Raw genomic sequence first — 20298 nt, 5'->3', positions numbered from 1 at the left:
TATTGTGAATACTTTTTGGAAGCTCAGCAGATGCAATGGTAAGACTTTATGCTTGTGACTAAGAGATCATGTATGTTTCTGTTTACCTTTTTATAAACAATCTTTGTTATCTTTAACCTGTGAATGCTGGAAAGGCTCCAAGGCTCTCCCCGTGCAATTGCATTGAATTTTGTTTCCCCAAATACAGATTCATTTCCACTCATCAAAATATGTGATATACTTTCATCTAGCATGTAAACCAGGCAAAATTTTACATTAATTTTAAAATGCAATTATTTAAATAAATCATTTCAAAAGCTTTTAAGCAGCAGTTAATTAGATGACCTTTCTTACCGTTCAGCTATTATAGATCTGAATGGTCTGTAAAGTATTTATGGCTTATCTAGTCATAGCCTGGGTGAAAGCTCAGGTTAGAAATCTGGAAAACAGATTTCTGAAAGTATTGCTCTTTAGAGAAAAAGAAGTGGAAGAAGGAATAGGGAACTGAGATTGTCACCTACTTTGTTTGACAGTGACCAGAGATGAGTAGATACAGAGGCAAGACACAGACAAACTGGAGGAAGGGTGCACAGGAAGGTCTGTGTTCTAGACATGGACTCTGTAGTGTCTGGGCACAGCCCAGTATATACAGCCTTTTATACTCAGGGCTGTTCTACAAGTTTATTTCATAAAGAGAAGGAAGTCCTCATTCCCACTCAGTTTACCTTGTGCACTTTCTTTCTCCTTGTGATGATTATTTTTTATTCTGCAGATTATTCAGAATAGCAGATCAGTAATACTTGCCACTAGCTGAGCTAATACTAGTCAGCCATTCCATTTTTCTTTGCAATACACTCCAACATGTTGTCTTCACATCTTAGTCTACCAGCGCATCTGGAGTACAAAAGTGGCCCAGGCGTAAACAAAACCACAGCTGGAATACTGACAATCATGCAATCACAGCAGAGATGAGTTAATTCTGCTTCGGCAGAGCTGGGGCCAGAGGCAATGCAGTGGATCTCTGACAGCTGCATTTTTGCCAGAGAGAACTGATAAAATTTTTTTTGGAGTGAAATTTAAAGAAGTTGCATCAGGAACTCCCCAACACAAATAACAGGCTGTCAGCACCAGTGTCATTTCATCTGTGCTAATATTGCAGAGGAGCACAGAATATCCAGTAGCAACTATCCTGACTTTACTGAGGTTATATATACATTTTACAGAGCTGTTAGTGAAAGCTTTCCTGGCTTATCTCTTAACACAGGGAAAGCTTGCTGTAGAAACTAAAAATAAAGAGGGTAAATTGCAATACTAAAACAAAGCAGGAAAAAAGCCTTTTGAAGTGTTGCCCCGTGGGGCTAGGTTAGACTAGTTCGGTCAGGTTTGAAAAGCATTAGAAGACAGAGGATCTGAAAATGCAGAGAATCACGGTTCTGACATGAGAGAAAAGGAATTTTACCCATCTCATCAGTGAGAGATGTAAGACTGAGCAAGACAGAGGCAAACCCTCTAAAGAATTTTGATGTGGAAAAAAACATGTGACAAGCAGGTAAGCTAAGTATTATTCATGCTATTTCAACATTTTTAAGGCATGTTTTCTCCTAAATGCTTTTTCTAATTAAATTGTATGTGCTTTATGGAGCTGGCTGGTTCCTGGGTGCCTCTGAGAGAACAGCACGCTGGGGGAGGTGCAGGGAAGCCAGCCCACTCACCAGCTGAATGAGACCCAAACACAAAACCTTGGTCTGGAGGTTATTGCTTCAGGAACCTGACAAACAAAGGCCTCCAGTGCAGTGGGGAGGGAGTCCTGTGGAACTGGAAAATGCACTCTGCATACTAGAAAATGGCTAGGGAGAACTAAGGGCTAGTTTGCAACATTTAGGTGTAGCCATTATTAAGGAATGATGCAAATTCTTTCTTCCAGGAGGAAGCACTGGGTAATGTGCCCACATGTTGCTTTACCCTTCTGTAGCTCTGCCACGCTGTCGGGGGTGGTTCACCCTGCTAACCTAAGTGTGAAAGGCTGGACTTGCTCTCTCTGAAAAGCCTGTTTTTTCTGAGGAGATGGGGATGGAGTAAAGCTTGTGCTCCTCTGGGAGTAGAGTGAGATTCCCTCTGGCTGTCCCGAGGACTTTGCAAAGTGATTTGTACCTCTTCTCTGCTTTTTCTGAGTTGAGTCTAGTTAAGTAAAAAATTTATCCCATCATCTTTAACCTTAATTAAACTTTTCCTCTCCTGATTTCAGTATGATCTCAAGTGGCTAGTAACTGCAAAAAATAAGGAAACAAAAAAAGAAAAAACAACTTGTAAACAAACAGGGACTTCCTACAGTCTTCGTTTCACATTATGAAGAAGGCTTTAAAGTGGACAGAGAAGACAATACATCTATGACATGATTCCTTTTACAGTGCCTGTGTTATGTAAAAGGACCTTTGGGAAACAGAGAACCAGGACGAAAATGTTCAAAATTCACCATTTCTGATATGTAATGCTTGCAATAATTAATGAAGACCAGCAGCACGAAATGCTAAAAGACATCTAAGGAAAAGGACGTTCTTTTTAAGTTTTACAGCTTAAGAGAAAAATGTGGGAAATACTCAGTGCAAACCTTGAACCAAATGCTAGCACAGAACTTACTCTCAATTATACATGTTAAAATGTCATATGGGTACTACTGTTAAATTAACACTTATAACTGCATGGTCACGTTCTGTTTTTTTGCATGCATTGAAGGCTGTATATAATTTGGCCATGATGCTGCCACCTTCAGGAATTAAGTTTTATGTAAATTTAAGGTAACTGTAGTTGTGAGATGAAATAACTCTAGCGGTAATCTAAGTTTAACTGATTTACCAGGCATGTAAACAACCTTAGATCCACATTGGATTCTGTGTTCATCTGACAGATCATCTCTGACCTTAGCCTTCATCGTCTAAGGCTAAGAAATTCTTAGGCAATCCAAGGCTGGTTTAATTAGGGTGCCAAGGGTACAGTGTAAAAGATGTGTCATGTTAAGCAGATACTAAAAAGCTATATGAATGTGTAAATTAAAGTAAATCAACCCCCCTTTTAAATTACTCCCACTCTGTGGCTATGTTCCACTAGGTGGATGAGAAGGGTTAGATGTTCAAATATGCCTTAGAGGCACAGACTGTAGAAAAAAAAGGTGTGGAACTAAAATAAGCAAAGGTATTTTTTTCTATCCCTTTGAACTGTTAGAGATTTTCAAATGAATCCTGTACAGCACTGGAATGAAAAGGGGATCTTTCAAAGTTTTAAATGCCATTCACATGAGAACAGTAACTATGGTAGACCTGTATTTAGTAGACTTTGGTAGGATGTAAAATATACTGATTTCAGTCCTTGCTTTGGATAATTAAGAAGGTGTCTTCTAAGAATGTAAGCTAATCAGTTGGCTATTTTAAAGTATGCCTTTCTCAGGCTCTTTTTATTAGATCTGTTCAACATACAAGTGAATCTTACAAAAACTCTCTTCATAATATCACAATGGTCAATACTAATTTATCTCACTTTTTGGTGTCTGCAGTGTAGATGTCTACATCTGAGCTAGTCACACAGGTAACATCGAGTCACCTAGTCACCATTTGTAGTCAGTGGAAGTAAATACGCTCGATGCCACATAGGGCAAAATTTATTTGACCAAATGTAGGTATCTAGTTTAGGATGAGACATATCCATCAACTATTGGTCAGATCTCTGCTGACTATAAAAAAGCCTAAGCTCAGATGTTTGTGTTGATGTAGTAAACATTGATTTCATCACGGGTCTCACACAATTCCCTACTAAATTTCAGGTATTGGTTATAATGCTTACCCTGGGTGTTTAGGAACAAAAGTTAAATGTTTCCTTTACTAATTTTCTTACATCCTCCTAACCTATCAGACCAGGTCTATGCTGCAAAAACAACTAGATACTTTTTAGTCAGCAAGCCTGGTTCTATGATTCATGTGCCTTTTGTAGGATGTAGATTCAAATTGGGTTTGTAAGGAAGTATTGTCTGAATTCTTTCTCTGTCCTTTAAACTGTGTTTCAGCTGAAATAAAAAAAATCACAGATATACATTTTCTTACTTAATTTTCCCATAAATTTGCTCAGAATTTGAAACTTTCCTTCCTAAAATTGAGCGTACAACATAAGAAAAAGCTTTCAGCTTATGAAAGGTTTGTTTCTCATGTCAGAAGTAGAATTCCTACTTCCTTACTTCCACTTTTTAAAAATTTCATGTAGTGCAGTATCATGGCATTCATATATCATAATTTTAAAGTTGTCATAAGGGGAAAATGTAAATATAATGAATATTATTGGCATTTTTTGTTAGCTAGTCCCTATCTTATGGTGTCCATCTTTTCAGCTAACATAGTAAACAGAAAGCTAATTATAGGAAGAAAAAAAGCCAACAACAACTCTGTAATATCCTTGTGTACCCTTCAGATTTTATCTGCTTCTATCATTTGATGATCTCAGTTTTATCATTATATATAGGTACCTAAATAAGACTGTGCTTTGAACTGCACATAAAAGAACTGCACACTCCAAATACAGTATTAACTTGTCTTGCTATAATATTGGAAGTTAGCATGCAGATAAATTAATTATGGGACAGAGGTTTTGTGTCTTGCCCAAGGCTACACCACAAAACCAAGAAAGTCCAATTTAACTTCTTGCTCAAGCCAGAGGGATTCTTTCTGGTGACTTCAACAGGAGTTGCCCTGGATCCAGAAAAGAAATAGAGGATGCTATCAGGCATCCACTGCTTTGTCTTGACAGGAAGCTGGGAGAGGTATGTTTTCGGAGAGTTACTTTCAACAGTAAAGGAAGAGCCTTGATATTGTGAATATATGGATGCAGCCTCACCCTCAAATACCTCCCTTCCCTAATCTGAAACAAACAGGTCACAGTATAAGTTTTCAAATATTGCCCTTTCCTTTGTCATTTGACCATAACTTCTGTTGTGGCAGGATTACACCTCGGGTTTAACAGCATTGTTTTTCCTTCTTATGTGTGAATGTAAGAAAAAGGAATCTGATCAGCTGTAAACCCCATAGAATAACAACAAGTTTCAGTAGTACCTTCTAATAGGAAGAAATATTTTGTAGTTACAGGGCAATGTTTTTGTTGTCTTCAAAACCAAGAGATAATTTTGGTTGACTGAGTTTTCTAAGTCACTATATTTTATATAAGAATTTATGGAGAGAGAAATAAATAAAAATAAAGATAGATGATGAGGCAATTCAGAAAAACTTCATCAACAAAAGTTATGTGCATTTTTATAAACACATTTGTTTCTCTGTTAAGAAGCTGAAAGTTGTGCTAAATAGCTTGGATGTGCATTAGCTCATGGAATATAGCTCTTTGGTTTCACAGTTACATACAATAATAATTTACTATGGAAAGGTCTGATTTCTAAGTCCAATAGAAAATAAAAGAGCCCTGCAAGATGCTTTCCAATATAGTGGATTACCTCAATAAAAAAACTACATCATCCCAATATCATTACTGTATGCAATAACTAATGTATCAAAGGTTTGGTGTAATGCCATCTACAGTCTATCATATTCAGGATAAAAATATTTCTTTTCTTTTAGTTCTTTGCTTTTCCCTTTGCAAGAAAAGGAGTAATAACTTTCTTTGTAAATAAAAACACTGCAACGCAGAATGGAGGATTCTGTCAGGGGAGATTTCATTTTGTACATCAATTCAAGTTTAGAGTACAGATAGTTGCAGTCATAACTGAAATGTGTGCTTTATTCAAAATGTGGAGTAATATTAATTCTTGAATCCACTAAACACACAAACAAACAAAACCAGAGTAACCCCCAGCTGTGTTTCTTACATATTTGTTTTCTGGCCACAATCCATCTCTCAGAAAGCTAACAAAATGCATTCAGAATGTATATAAATCAGCAAGTATGTTTGGTTAGTTAAAGCAACCCAACATTTACAAAATTATATCACAGGTAAGTGAAATGGTGCTTTAAGTTCATGGACCTCTGAAAGCTTGTGGATGAGCTGCAGTTTAACAAGCATCTGATAACAGAGGAATGTGAGGCCTGGTTTTGAGCCTTTAGAAAAGTGAGTGATGAGTTCACAAAATAACAAATGAACCTTTCTTTTTTCAGTAGGGAGAAAACAAGTTATTATGAACAGGCAATCTGAAGATAGGCAGAAATGAGACAGCCAGTTAATATTGAAATCAGCCAGTCCAAATACAGAGGAACTTAAAATCTCTTTTTCATGTGCATTTCAGATCAGTTTTCAGATATATAAAGGTATGGACTGAGTGTAAATCTACCAAATAATGAAATGCATCTTTTTATTCTAGAGAGATGAATTTACTGTTATGAGTTTAGATGCTGAAGTCCAGGGCCCAACAGTTCCTGTCTTTTATTCTCTTCCTTGACATTGATTAATTCTGCAATCGGAGAAGTATGGCAAGACACACCACTTCCCGGGATCTGTGTTTCCCTCTGAAAACCAAATGGGCCATACTACAGCATTTAAAATGCCACTGTGAGTGCTCAAGTAGTCAATGGTTCTGCAGTGCTTTAGGTTTCCCCAAAAAGAGACTTGCAAGTTATAGTATCTTAACAGTAGTAGAGAACTTCACTATTTGGCAGTTATGAAATCCATGAGGGCCTTCACATAGGTCCTGTTCAAGGCTCTTTAGAAATATATGCTTAATTTATGGCGTGGGGGTGGCTGAGCAATGCACAAAGGTGGGGAAAGAGACTAGCAGTAGGAGTCTGTTTCTGTGTCAAGAGGGGCCAGTGGTGCTCTCACAGAGTTCTACTTCTCCAGGAGTTAGGGAGGGATGGGAGAGATGGTCCAGGAGGGTGAAGGTAAGGAAAAAAAGCTAGGCAGGCACATTGCCCATGTTGAGGGGCTGAGAGATGCTCATAAATAGCACAGAAAAGGGTCTTCCTCTGTTTTGTCTCAGACCACCTTACCTCTGCATAAAGATCCTCTCACAGATGCTCCCACAGTTTCACTTTTCTTAAAATTATCTCCCTCCTCTTCTACCTTCTTCTTCCTGCAGCAGCTTTGAAGAATTTATGATGCCTCCTCTGGATCTACTCTTCTTTGGAGTAAGCAATACAAGTTCTTTCAAACTGTTACCTGGCCAAGTTTCTCAGGCCTTTGATCAACCTTGTAGCTCTCTTGTAGGCATTTTACAAATGACCCAAATGAAATAAGCCTCCTTATTAGGAGGTCAGCAAGTTGGGTTGTATGTCTTACAAACAGTGCTTCTGTTTATATATCAGGGTTAGCAGGACAATAATAATTTTGTTGATTCTGTAGGTTGTTTTTCTGCAGTAGCTGAAAACCTTAGATCCAATTCACCTTGTGATCCTCAAAAAGTTAGAGCCAATTTTGCATACTTGTTTCTTACTTAGCCATTCTCCAACTCATATTTGTGAAGCTAAATATTTTTATGCAGAAGCAGTATATTTTTGACATAACTCACATGTGGAATTACTTCTTCCTTGGAAAGTTAAAAAACTGCATGTATCGCTGAGTAACATCAAAGCCAAACTTACTGGTGTTACACTAAATAGAGTTTGTTCCCATGGATACAAGATTTTGAGTGATAAAATTGAATGTGTATTTTGTGTTTGTATGCATAGATGTGATTTGAATGGAGCATTTGATTATGTGGAAATCATGTTGATAAATCACTACTAGCATTTGTACATCAACATGCATGTTGCAGCTTGGTTTTCATACCATTCCACTAACACAGATCAGAGCATTCCTTGGTCTTTTCAGTACCGATCAGTTTTGTTAAGGAGTACAAGACGTGCATATATATGGGAAAAAAAAAAAAGGGAAAGAAAGCCTAAACTGGGAAGAAAACTTTTCGTTTTTATGGTTTTCTGAAGGTGGAATACATTTGTTGTTTAACATTGATTTACAGAATATTGGTTTTATCTTGCTTTTTGCAAAATGAGAGATAAGTTAGGGTGGGCAAAACTGGCTGAAGGTAGATTTTGTTTGCTAGATGATTCCTCCTGGATTTAATTTAACTGCACAAAGGACAACAGAGTGTTTCAGATCTGAGTCTGATTTTGTATTATCTTTGAGGAAACAGTTACCATGAAAGTGATAAACACACCAGGAAAACATAAACAGTGAAAAGGACAAGTTGTCTTCTTCAGGTTTTATGTGGTTTGATATGGTGTAAATATGGTAAATTGTTAAGAAATATATCAGTGAGCTCTGCAGAACTTCAGAGATTGTGCAGAACCTTACAGCACACAGGCTTTAAACAAAGAACAAGACACCGCCTGTTGTTTAGCTTTGGCTGGATAACACAGTCCAAGAAAACACAAGAAAAATAGTCTTGGCAAGTTACTCTCTACTTAGTTGGCATGAAATTCAATATGTTTCATCATCCATACTAATATTTTTGAAGACTAGTGAGTAGGCTTGTTTCTCAGTTTACTTTGTTACAATAAATACTCTCAAGAGCTGTTTCAAAAACCAAAAACCAACAGCATTATGCAAATGGAAAAAGGAAAAATCGATTAGGAAACAGCCCACTGTGCTTTCTGTTGTTCACAGAAGTGCCATTAAGTAGTTACTCTCTATTACTCTCTACTACATCTTTCCTTGTACAGTCATTTATAAAGTGAGAAGTAGCAATTATATATTTCATGTTACAGGTGTTTATAACTGTAATTATTTTTCTGCACACTTTCCACAGGGAAAAATAATTACCTAGGCTAAAGTGCTTGACTCTGAAGGTCATTTTGACTGAGTAAGGACTGTAGCATTTGAGTGTCAATCAAAATATTCTGGACGACTCCAAAGGGAGTTAAATTGTTCTGGAGACAACTTCCTTTTTGTTCTCCAAAGCATTTCCTGTCTGAAAGATTGCTATGGCCAATGACATACAACATGAACGTGCTTATAAAGTAGGTGTGAATGACAATGTGCCTGGTTGGCTCAGAATTGTTCGTAATGCACTACGCTTATTAACGATACTAAAAGTAAGGACAAAAATAGCTAATACTTCTCATATAAAATGTGCTACTAGATGTAATTAACTCTTTCCTAATAGTAATTTATTGGATGGAAAGAAACTGTTTTTGTTGTCCGTAGTTAAATGAAATTTTGAATTTATTATACACTTTAACATTTTAACAGTTTATTATCCCCTAAAACAATGTTCAAAGCTGCACCACAGGAGGTTCAGATCCAACCTTAGGAAGCATTTCTTTACTGAAAGGGTGGTCAAACATTAAACGGGCTTCCCAGAGAGGTGGTCGGTACCCCAAGACTGTCAGTGTTTAAGAGGGATTTGGATGTCCTTAATAACATGCTTTAACTTTTGGTCAGCCCTGGAGTGGTCAGGCGGTTGGACTAAATTATCATTGTAGGTCCCTTCCAAATGAAATAGTCTATTATGCTATCTTATTCTATTCTATCAGTCATCCCTTGAGAGGCTTCTTCTCTAATCTTTTGTGTCATCAAGCTTTTTTGGCTTCATTTACAGATAATGTGCTGTCACACTTGGAGAAAAATCTTTTATTTATTAATATGACTGGAACTGAAAGAGAGGGCACCTTGAGCCTCAGAACTGTCCCAGGAGGCTCAGAAACAACTGTACTTAATGACTGACAAAAAGTAATCAAACAACAGATAAGGACTGAAATACCATTGGGTGATAACCGGACAAACACTGTAATCAATCTTTCACAAACTTGTTTATCTTTTCAATACCTGGAGGGAAGAATTATTAAAAAATAAAACAAACTGACGGATTTCTTGCAGTAAGTGCTGGCTCAATTAATTATTTTCAAGTTTGTGCACAAAAACTTTGACCGCTAATCTCTCATGCAACAAAAAATGGTACTATAATTCTGATATGTCTACTCTAAATGATCAAATGTGAGTATTAACTATGCCATAAAACAGTATAAAGCAGTGAAAAAGCTGCATGAAGAGCTATAACTGTGAGCTTGTTTTTACATTCATTACTTATTTAGCAACAGAATGAGACAAAATTATTTCATCAGGTGTTTTCATTACTGACAATAAATCTAAGTTACATTCCATTTGCTTTGGAGGAAGAAAAACACAGAGAATTTTATGGGCTTCCATATCAGATATATTGAGAAAAAAACCACACTTACGAAAAATACACACAATCCAAAATGCTGTAAAAAAGTTACTATAATATAAATTTTGCATTTGTAGAAACCCCGAGTTTTCATTTGCTGGCTGAAGGAATATGATCATTTTGTTAGTTGTATTACTTATTATTTCAAAAATAACTACATGCTTTGCTTATTATTTCTGTGAACTTCAGTTTTTACTGGACCTGGTATCACAGTGACAAGGGAAGCAGCCTGCCACCTCAGAGTGTTTTGCTGAGTGCTCTGGTTTTTCCTGGCTCTCACTCCAGAGTGAGAGTACCCTGTGCACATCTGATGTAGAGCTGTAGTCCTCCTGGGACTAAGCAACACCTTAGGTGGCAGAGCAGCTAACGTGACCTGAGCCCTGCTCAGGCACCTCAGATGGGCTGGGACAAGCCCAGCGTTGCCAGCAGCTGGGCTGCTTCCCATGTGCTCCCCTAGAGAAAACGTGGGGATTGAGTCTATGCTGAAGGAATGGGGTGGGAGGGGTGTCAGTAAATATTCTACTTACCTTATCAGTCCTAAATAGCCCAATAAAATGTGATTAGCTACAAAGACCTTTGTTTGCCTGACTGCATAGAAGTACTTCCAGAATAAATTATTCCTGTTCATGAAAAAAAAAAAAGCTTAGAAATACTTCTGGAATAAATAATTGTTGCCCACTAATTAAAAGAGGTTTTGTTTGTCGTAGTTTTTTTATGTATTTTTTTTTGTTGTTGCTGTTGTTTGTTTGTTTGTTTCAAAGGGGCATGTAATTACCAATACAGAAAACCTTTTACTTATAATAATATTTGGGATTTTTATATTTATTCATACATGTATTGCATGTATGTTGCGTATGTGTTGTACATATGCATACAAAATCCATATGGAAAAGATACATTTTCAAACAAATAAAAAAACCCATTCCTTATTTTAACTGACTTAGGTGACCAACGCACTGTATTTACTGTCTGAATGTGATAACCACATACCAAAATAAAATATTGCAAGATCCTAAAATATTTTACCTGTCAAGCTTGAATTGTTTTTAGCACCACAGAGGTGAAATGACATCCTCCTGTGAGTGCTGAGAAGGCTGCATCTGCAACCACCAGCACAGCCTGGAAATCAGCTCTGCTGGCTTCTTTAAAGAGGTGATCACAGCATTAAGCAAAAGAGACTATGTAAAGCAGAGCCACCAAGCGTGGCCTAGCTAACCACAGCAAGTCAGGTACGATCTCACCTTTCTGAAGCAAATCCTATTTCAGACTCTTACGAACAACCTAGCTGGGACAAAGTAACCGTTTAACTCGTATAACTAGTTCTGTTTTATTTAGAGTAAAGTCTGCACTGAAGCTTGAAAGCTTAATTTTCTTTTCCTGTATTTTCTCAGTCCTGTTATGCTCTCTAGTTTTCCGCCAGTTCTATAATTACAAGCACCTGATTCTAAAATAACTGCTGGGATATTCTACAAGGATAGCACTGGAGATGTCTGGCCCATGCTTCTGCTCCTGGTTGCTGCCTCACAGCTTGTCACAGAGGTGGATGTGAACCAGTTCCTCAAGCACGGCAGTTCACAGCCTGGAGCATTAATGTCAGTCAAAGTGGATATTGGTTAATGCACTTGACCATGAATTACAGCAGCCGAATGCTGGCCCCATCCTGCTGACTCTGTGAGAAATCTGAGGAGGGAAGAAATTCTTACACTTTCTGTTATGTCATTCCTTATAGATTACATTGGTTTCTCATCTTTTCCCCCTTTGATTTTTTGCTGATGGGCACCATCATTCTCAAACCTGTAACTAAAGAGGAACTGTGTTTTGTCCAGGGTTTGCGCTGGAACGTGTGTCATATTAACGCAGAATTTTATAGGCTGGGTATAGTAAAACAGGGCAAATGAGGGAGAAAGAACAAAAAAATAAATAGTAATTATTTGAGCATGTAAGTGAAAAGTTCATGCTGGAGTCACAGCTTTTAAAAAGCATACTTGAGAAACAGGGAAGCACACTGCAACCCACAGCAGGGACAGGAGATGAGAAAAGGAGCTGTGCAGTGTGAGTGGAAATAAGGCTAATGAGGAGACGGGTAGCACGCTTCCTCTGAGCTATATACTGGACAAATCACTCGGTCCTCCAGTTCTGCTGCCACCAATCCTATTAGCAAGTTTTAGAGTGCCAGAATACACGAATCCTGAACTAAAACACTAACTGAGGTGGATTTTAGCCCTGTAACATCTTCCCAAAAGCATTTTGCGTAGGTCTTAAAAAGAAACCACACACTGAACACATTGCTTGGTATCTCAGCATGAGAGACAGCGTGTAGCCAAGCAAAACCACAGTCTCCTACTTTTCAAGTCTCTTAAAGATTTTATTGCCCATTAAGTATTCGTTTTCTCAGCCTGAAGTTGAAACCACAGCACTGTAAACATTGTTAACAAACGCTATTTGAGGTTTTGACTGAAACCTCACTCAGATGCAAGATTCGTGGGACTTTCTCAGAGACTCAGCTGTGAGTCTGAGCACAAAAACAAGCCCGGGTGATGACAGAACGCAAGTATCGTGCTGCTGGGGCAGAAAAGCTGGGCAGGCTTTTCCCTTGCAGAGGGAGGTGGGGAGTGTCCCCCACCAAAGGTGTTGCCCTGGCTGCATTTCACTTCTCCTGGGCAAGTCCCACGCCTGGGACTCTGTGTGGTGGAGTCACCATTGCTGAGCAGAGGGTGCAAGAAGAAGGATACAAAAGTTTTTTTTTTTTTAGTTTGAAAACAAGAATTTTGTATTTCAGAGCCTCGTGGTATCCATAGGATCAGAAAATCAGTTTTTTTATCCTTAGAAATGTGTTGCTTGCCTTTTTATTTTTTTTTTTTAATACAAATGGATAAAATAATTGAAATGATTTTAAAATTATCTGTTAAACAAAGGTGAAACTTAATGTGTAAAAGCAGCTTATTTTTTTTTTACTTCCTTTTAGACATGTAGTCCAAGCTGACTATGGAATTTCCTAGAGTTTACATTAGTAAATAAACCATGTTCTGTTTCTGTTACAGCTGCGTAAAAGCTTAAGTGAAGAAAATTAAATACATATTCATGAATTATATCTGGAAATAGGAGAATATACCACTTTTTGTTTGTATATGAGGAAACATATTTTTGTATTTTTATCACATACATTATAATCTGGTCATTACAAAATGTTCCGCAAGTGTCTCTAAAAGGCTGTTTCTACCTGCCTATAAAGCACTTATTTCATTAGAACTCATGTATAATATAGAAAGGGAGGGATATTTATTATTCTAAATTAATCTAGCTCATAAACATTTTATTTTTAAAATAGTTTAATTAAGCAAAATGTCAGAATGTGTAAAGAATGTTGATCTTTGAATATGTCAATATTAAAACCAAAATTAAATTAAAGTGCCTTCATCTTGAATTTCTCTTTGGTTGTGTAAATTAGCCCGACTTGTAAAAATTATGAAAGAATTACAATTCACAGATACTTTCCTGATGATCTATCCACTAGTCAGATGGTTACTTTTTAGTGGTATCAATAGCATTAGTTCAGTAAATCTGAATATTCATGTAAGGACTGTGACTGAAGCAAGTTCAACAGCCCCGCCAAGTTAGCAGTTACAACACTGTGTTGGGCCTGTTTTATTAACAAAATACACAATGATGTGGCGAACTTCTTAGGTCAGTGGGTAAGGAGACTAAGTTTCAAACAATTTTAAATGAGAATAATTATTCTAATCATCCTAGAGCTTTAATACATAGTTGCACAGTTGGAATACCTTTTTCTTTTTTTTTTTTTTTTTTTTAAATCAGAAGCAATTATTGCTGCACAGGGCGAAAGAAGCAAAGTCTTTTATTCTTGACAGTTTTCATAGAAACATGGGCATTTCCCAAGTGTATTTCCAGAACTTAATGATAGAAGAGATCTACAACATTAAGAATGAGGGTAGAAAGTGTGTTTGAATTTTTCTAAATTACAGTCACAAATTCACTCATTTGGGATATTACATTGGTATAAACAAGATAAAAATGTGGCTAACAATATTCAAAATGGCAAACAAATAAGCAATTAATGCTATATTATTATAATTCTCACTGCATGTATAAGATAGGGGGTTCAGGGGTTTGCGCAAGGCCACAGGTAGAGCTGGAAATGCATCAAGGATTAAAATGCAGGACAAAATTATTATCATTCAGTTCACACTTCTTGTAGATTGACCAGTAAAGACTGTATGCAGCTAAATCAGATAAATGAGACTATTTGACCCTTGCTCTTATTTAATAAAACCTGTCTAAAAAAATTAGTATTATGTGTAAAAAAAAGAAATGTAGACATTGTAAAAAATAAAGGTATTCCATCCTACAGTATTTAACAAGTTTTGTTACTAAATAGGTCAGGTAAAGATTTTGCCGTGTCAGCACACTGATTGTTGTACATATTGTTCTGATGTCATCAAGAAAGAATGTGCCATTGAGTTTCATCTTTTACGTGAAAGAAAGAAAGAAAAAATAACAAATCCTAAAAGTGATTAAACCACACCAGAATGAACAATGGAGCAACATAATTGAATGGTGAGCCATAACATTCATTTTTACCATTTTTATATATATATGAGAGAGATACATACCCCTGTATACATACATACACACATATATTTGTTGCAGTATGTATGCAAGACTAAAGATTTTATCGCCTGCAACATCAGGATAATGCATAAACTCTATAATGCAGTTCTAGCTGTATAAAGACAGATCAAAGATTCAACCCAGGTGTGGCTCTGGAGTTTCATTGCTCAAGGCTAATTATTCACAAAAAGTCCCCACCCTAGAGACTTGTCTGGCAGGTTTATCTTTTGGCTGGTAGACATTTTAGAGAAGACACTACCTAAGCTCAGCTATTTTGTATGACACACTACACCATCCAAAACAATTGCACAGATTTTATGAGATATTTGACCAACTGGAGATTACACGTGAATGTAGTTTTTCTATCCCAGAAGCAGACAGGAGTTTCCAAAACCCTGAGCTCATGCTTGAGCTCTAATTAAAACCAATTTCAGCAAACAGGCAAAAGAACAATACTGTAAAGAATGCTGAAACTTTTAACTTCATAAAAAGCAAACCTACTGAAAACATTTATTCTGAAAATGACCCAAAAAAGTCAAACATTGCACTGCATGCAACAAAAAAACTCATCTAAGAATGCATCAATTATCATCATAGTTTCAAAAAATCACTTTTAGAGACCTTTTTAAGGACAACCTCTACCTTTATTTGCTTATGAGTCATGAGCTGAAATCAGCACTGCTTCAGTCCGTCTCCAAAAAAAAGGGCAAAAGATTTATTGCAATCAACTGTCCTTGTCATAGCTACAAGGAGGATTAGTGAAGAAAAACAACAGCACTTTATAGAGACAATAACTCTGTCCTGGGCATCAAGTTACAGCTAAAGAAGCAGAGACAATCCTGTTTCTTGCTGCAGTGCTCTGTTCAACGTTTTCTTCCAGATTTCTTTTTAAAGGTACAGTTGAACTACTCGGAAGCCTCGCTCAGTTATTTGAGCAAGCAAGAACTCTTTAGAGTACCTTATTTCTTGGTAGCGGCAGCCCATTTATTAAAACAATTACTAATATTTTGTTTAAACAAATTATTTTTTCCTAGCAGTTGACACTGTGGGTTTATTGGTTCTGCCTGCCTCTACCCTCATCTGAAATGTTATTTGTTTTCTCCTCTCTGCCCTGGTATTTCTATATCTACCTGTAAGAAATGTCTTGATAGTACTGAAAAGTAACAGCATCTGTCACACAGAGAGTTTTCAAGAGGTGAGTAAGCTAAACAGTCAATTTGCATGAATATTTGAATGTAACAATAAAAGCTGAGATTCTTACTCAGTAAAAATTACCCTGGAAGACAATACAATTTCCATCTGACTCAGGAATGAGTAACAATTTCACACAACGGGACATCTGAAGAAGTTTTCATCGTCCAATAGTATCACAAACATCAACAAATCAATAAAATACTTCTGTAAGGAAGGCGTCATTATGCATTATTTGAGATGCAGATACTTTATTAGAGGAAAGACAAATATATGAGTGATTATGTGAGCTCTTACTGAGATCAGGAAGGCTGAGTCTTTAATGCTGTGTTTAGTCCACTGTACTACACCTGCCATAAAATATTGCATCCACTAATTAAGTGCCATGCCTGCATAGAGAGAGGCTGACTGGGTCACTGGACAGGACACTCTGGTATGGCCACAGGCCACCAAAGACTGACTTCCTCTTTAAGGTAGGTAGGCAAATATCCTCTTTCCCTCTCTAAAAACAATATTTTAGTCAATTAACTTTATTAGGTGGTTATAACTCCCATGAATAGGTAAATAGAACCATTTCTGTGTTTTGTGGCTTCACAGGATTCAGCCTTTCAGGAAGATGGTATCTGTGTTGAAATTTTGATGCATTTAATACTTTTGATACCAATGACAAAGCTTTTATGACTTTTTTAGCAGAGCAAAAATAAAGATATAATAAGTGAAATAACACTTTTTCAGGTAATTCTGATTCCAGGTGTGATTCTCCCCTTTATTCAGTTTGTGTCTGGTCTTGGCTATTGGTATCAGGTTAGAAGACCACAGAGATCCATTCCTTTGCACTGATGAACTCATTTCTTCCTCAGTTCCCATCTATTAGCTGTGTTAGAAAACGATTGTATTACTACAATCTGGATGGCCTTCACTGTCACTTTCAGAGAAGACTAATGTATCTTTAAGGTTTTTTTATTTATTTTTTTTTTCACTTCAACAATAAGATGTAGAACAATTCAAATAATAATAGTGTAAGTAGCTTAATCTTCCTGCCATTTTTACAGATGTGCTTATGTACATGCTCTCCTCACTATGTTACAGCTGGGTTTTTGGCAAGAGTACACTTTGCGTGAAGTCCTATAGAAAACAGTAAGTTCAAAAAGATTCTTCATTATGTCATCAGAATAACTTTTGTAAGTCACAGCAGCTTGGAGGAGGAAGTAAAAATTACCTGGCCTCTTAAGAACAGGTAGATGAGACTGGCTTGATCCATCACACCAGGGGTTTATCCTACCAAACACAGTCTTGGCATAGATGGAGAAATAATGTTATTTGAAATAAATAAGAACTTTAAATACTTTAAATCCTTGAATTTGGGTCTTGTGTGAGATGTGAGACTTGTGAGTGATGTACTGTTTAAGATGGTTTTAATCAGAGCAATCAGGAGGTCTCCTAGTTATAATGTGGGATTTTGGATTTTGTGACCACCTGCAATCCCCAATGGTTAAAATGCAAATTCTTGTGAAGAAAACAGATGGATGGTGATCTGAAACCTGCTCACAGGCTATTAGTTATTCTATATTAAATATCAGTACTTGGGATTTGGTAAAACCAAGTCACTGGAGTAGTGACTTGGACTGGAGTAGTCTCTGTCACTTGATGTCATACCATTAGTGAAGCATTTTTTTGCAATTACCTAATAGAAAAAACTGTTCTAATTTGTAGCACTTGTAGCACAAGGAAGTTAGGTATAAGCTATGTGACTTTGGGCTCAAATACATGCAGACCATCATAGATTGCATGCCTGGTAAATCTGCTCAGATGGGTGGGGAATTAAGTAAACACTAAATGAGTAGTGTTTATAATAGCTTATACATTATTTAAGGTAAATAACTCTAAATAAACAGCATATAAAATGGCATAATAAGATGACACATTTTGTTATTGGCGTTGTCCACAACACGTGTATCACTTCTTCCTCTGGGAAAAGGGAAAAGAGGGAGAGGAAGAGGCAGCAGAGAGCTCTCTTGGGGACACAGTGCCTCCTGAGGGTACCTGAAGGGGAGCTAGAGCTCACTAGCCATGCCTGGCTCAGAGATCTGACCTGAAAAGTTTGTCACACTAGTATGGAAATAGCAGCAAGGAGCTGATGTAAACATGTGAACATGCGTAGCTCACCTGTGCATACATGAAACTGGAGACAAAAAATCAGAATGTGATGAATTTTGAAGACTAATGGTGACTGGAAATTGCAAGTTTTTAGGTTGTGTATTTTGGAAGGGAGAGGAGGGAAAAGAACCACTGCAGAAAGAGAAACTGGCTTACATGAATATGCACTCTGTGTTTTCAGGAGCTTTGCAAGTTTTTAAGAAGTTAAAGCTGCTAAATAAGAACCAGAACGTTAATTTTTTTCACAAGCTTCTGCAGATGACACACCTTATTTTAACTGATTATTATACAAATCGTGAACTAGGAAGATAATTGCTTCCCTGGCCAAATGACAAAGGAATTCTTATTTCCAGTATATGCCCTGTTGAATGCCGAAGGCATTGTACATGCTAAGGCTAATGCTTTACTGTATAATAGGCACCTACCGATTAGTAGTTCTCAAGCTTAATTTGGTTATGGCATGATAAATTAGGGAGTGTCTTTCTAAGCAAAACTGACATAATGCTTTTTTTCCACTGGAACTAAAGTAAATCTGTGCTTCCAATACAGCACCTCCAGAAAAGTTAATTAGATGAAAATTAAAACAGCTTTTGCATTTCATGTATTTGACAATTTAAAAAAAAAGATCCCATTCTTCTCATATTTGAGTGTTGTATATTTCTAATTGTTTTCCAAAAGTTACATTAAGTAACTTGACTACCATGTTCATGTGTGTCTCCTTTGTCTATATTTCTCCTCAGGGGAAATGATGTTTTTCTTCTTTATATTCTACTAATGTTTTTGTTTGAAAGAAGACAAAGACAACTGCCTTTAGTGATTTGACTTCTGTGTGGAATACACACATTTCTCTAGTTTGAATCCTCTCAAATGGGAGGAAACTAAATTCATTTACCTAGGGGAGGTTTCTAACAAGACTGGTGCTAGAGTGTGATTGTAAAGGGAACCGACGATTATTATATTGATGGTGTCTTATGGGTAGCTGAGGGTGAGAGAGATCATTGTGTCTGCTGCTGGCATGACAGTGGGCTCTGTGCTTTGGGAAAAAGTTTGTAACAGAGACAAAGGGAAGTGTTTTCATATCTCCTGGGTTCTTGGACCTAAGTGATTACCCAGCAATCAGCTAAGGCAGGAAAGCACATGCAGCTGGCTGTTCTTTTGTCTGGATATGTAGCTCTTCCTTGTACTTGGAAAAGATTGATGAGGTTTTGAACCCTTGCCAAAAATATACCTGTGTGACTCAGATCAAGCTTGTCCTTGAAAAGATGAGCTATACAGCTTGAAAGCTTTTGAGACTGAGGCTGTGAGAAAGAACAAGAATTCAGGAACTGGATGCAGCTTAATCTGGTGGGTTTGGGCAAACTCATATCCTTAAGTCTGCAGCAGGCAGGACTTTGTGCTGAGCAGGTGAACACAGTAAGGTCCTGAGGTCTGCTCAGCTGAGCAGATGCTGAGGAGCCCAGTGGACCCCCTAGGACTATGCATAGCAATTTGGTATAAAATGTTGTGAGATTAGTTGTTTTACACCTGTTTGCATGCCCTAAATAAGCTCTGAATATCCTTGCTAAAGCATAAGGACAAGGAGCCAAATTGCTATTGAAAATACGCAGAGCACATGCCAGAGCAAATACATGAAACATGAAAAAAAACATTTGTGCAGGCAAATAAGGGGCTTTAGCGGCATCAAAGCAATAGGAGGGAAGAACTTTACGCCATCCTCCATTATATATTTGCATTGTGCTGTTCATGTGGGAGTAGTTACAAATGATCAAAGGTCACATTTCAACAGAGGAAGAGAATAATGTATGCACAAACAGCCTTATTATTCACACTTAGCTAGAAGACTAAGATAACTGTTATTTATATATTTTATGGATTCTGTCTTTGTATTTGTGGGTCAGACTGTGAAACCACATAGCCATTACATTACAGACTCCATCTTACGGTGTGTGTATTGATACCTGAGCTAGTATATGTGTTCTTAGGCACACAATAGCACCATGAAGAAATACAAGGTAAGGTTTTAAAATTACATAGCAGCTTTTCAATTAATTAATTCGAATGCAAAGTGCCGCTGATGCAGTTAACAGTGCTAGTTCAGTACTAGTCCAGGGAATTCTTCTCCTTTGCACAGTACAGACTTCCCTGTAATGTTATTCGTGTTACATTATTTAGGTACAAGTTTCCTGGTTATGTATACA

General features: G+C 37.1%; 1 long non-coding RNA gene across 2 annotated transcripts in view; it reads left to right on the top strand.

The window, feature by feature from the left end:
* Positions 1-981: 981 nt before the first annotated feature.
* LOC135578606 (uncharacterized) overlaps positions 982-20298 on the top strand; it is a 53937-nt gene continuing 34620 nt past the window's right edge. The window contains exon 1 of one of the 2 annotated variants that reach the window (XR_010470542.1): positions 982-1528. This is a non-coding gene — a long non-coding RNA (uncharacterized LOC135578606). The remainder of the gene's footprint in view (positions 1529-20298) is intronic. The other variant, XR_010470541.1, reaches the window with a different exon arrangement.

This window comes from Columba livia, chromosome 2, assembly GCF_036013475.1.
Source record: "Columba livia isolate bColLiv1 breed racing homer chromosome 2, bColLiv1.pat.W.v2, whole genome shotgun sequence".
Classification (NCBI taxonomy): domain Eukaryota; kingdom Metazoa; phylum Chordata; class Aves; order Columbiformes; family Columbidae; genus Columba; species Columba livia.
This window is presented reverse-complemented; position numbering and strand designations above follow the sequence as displayed.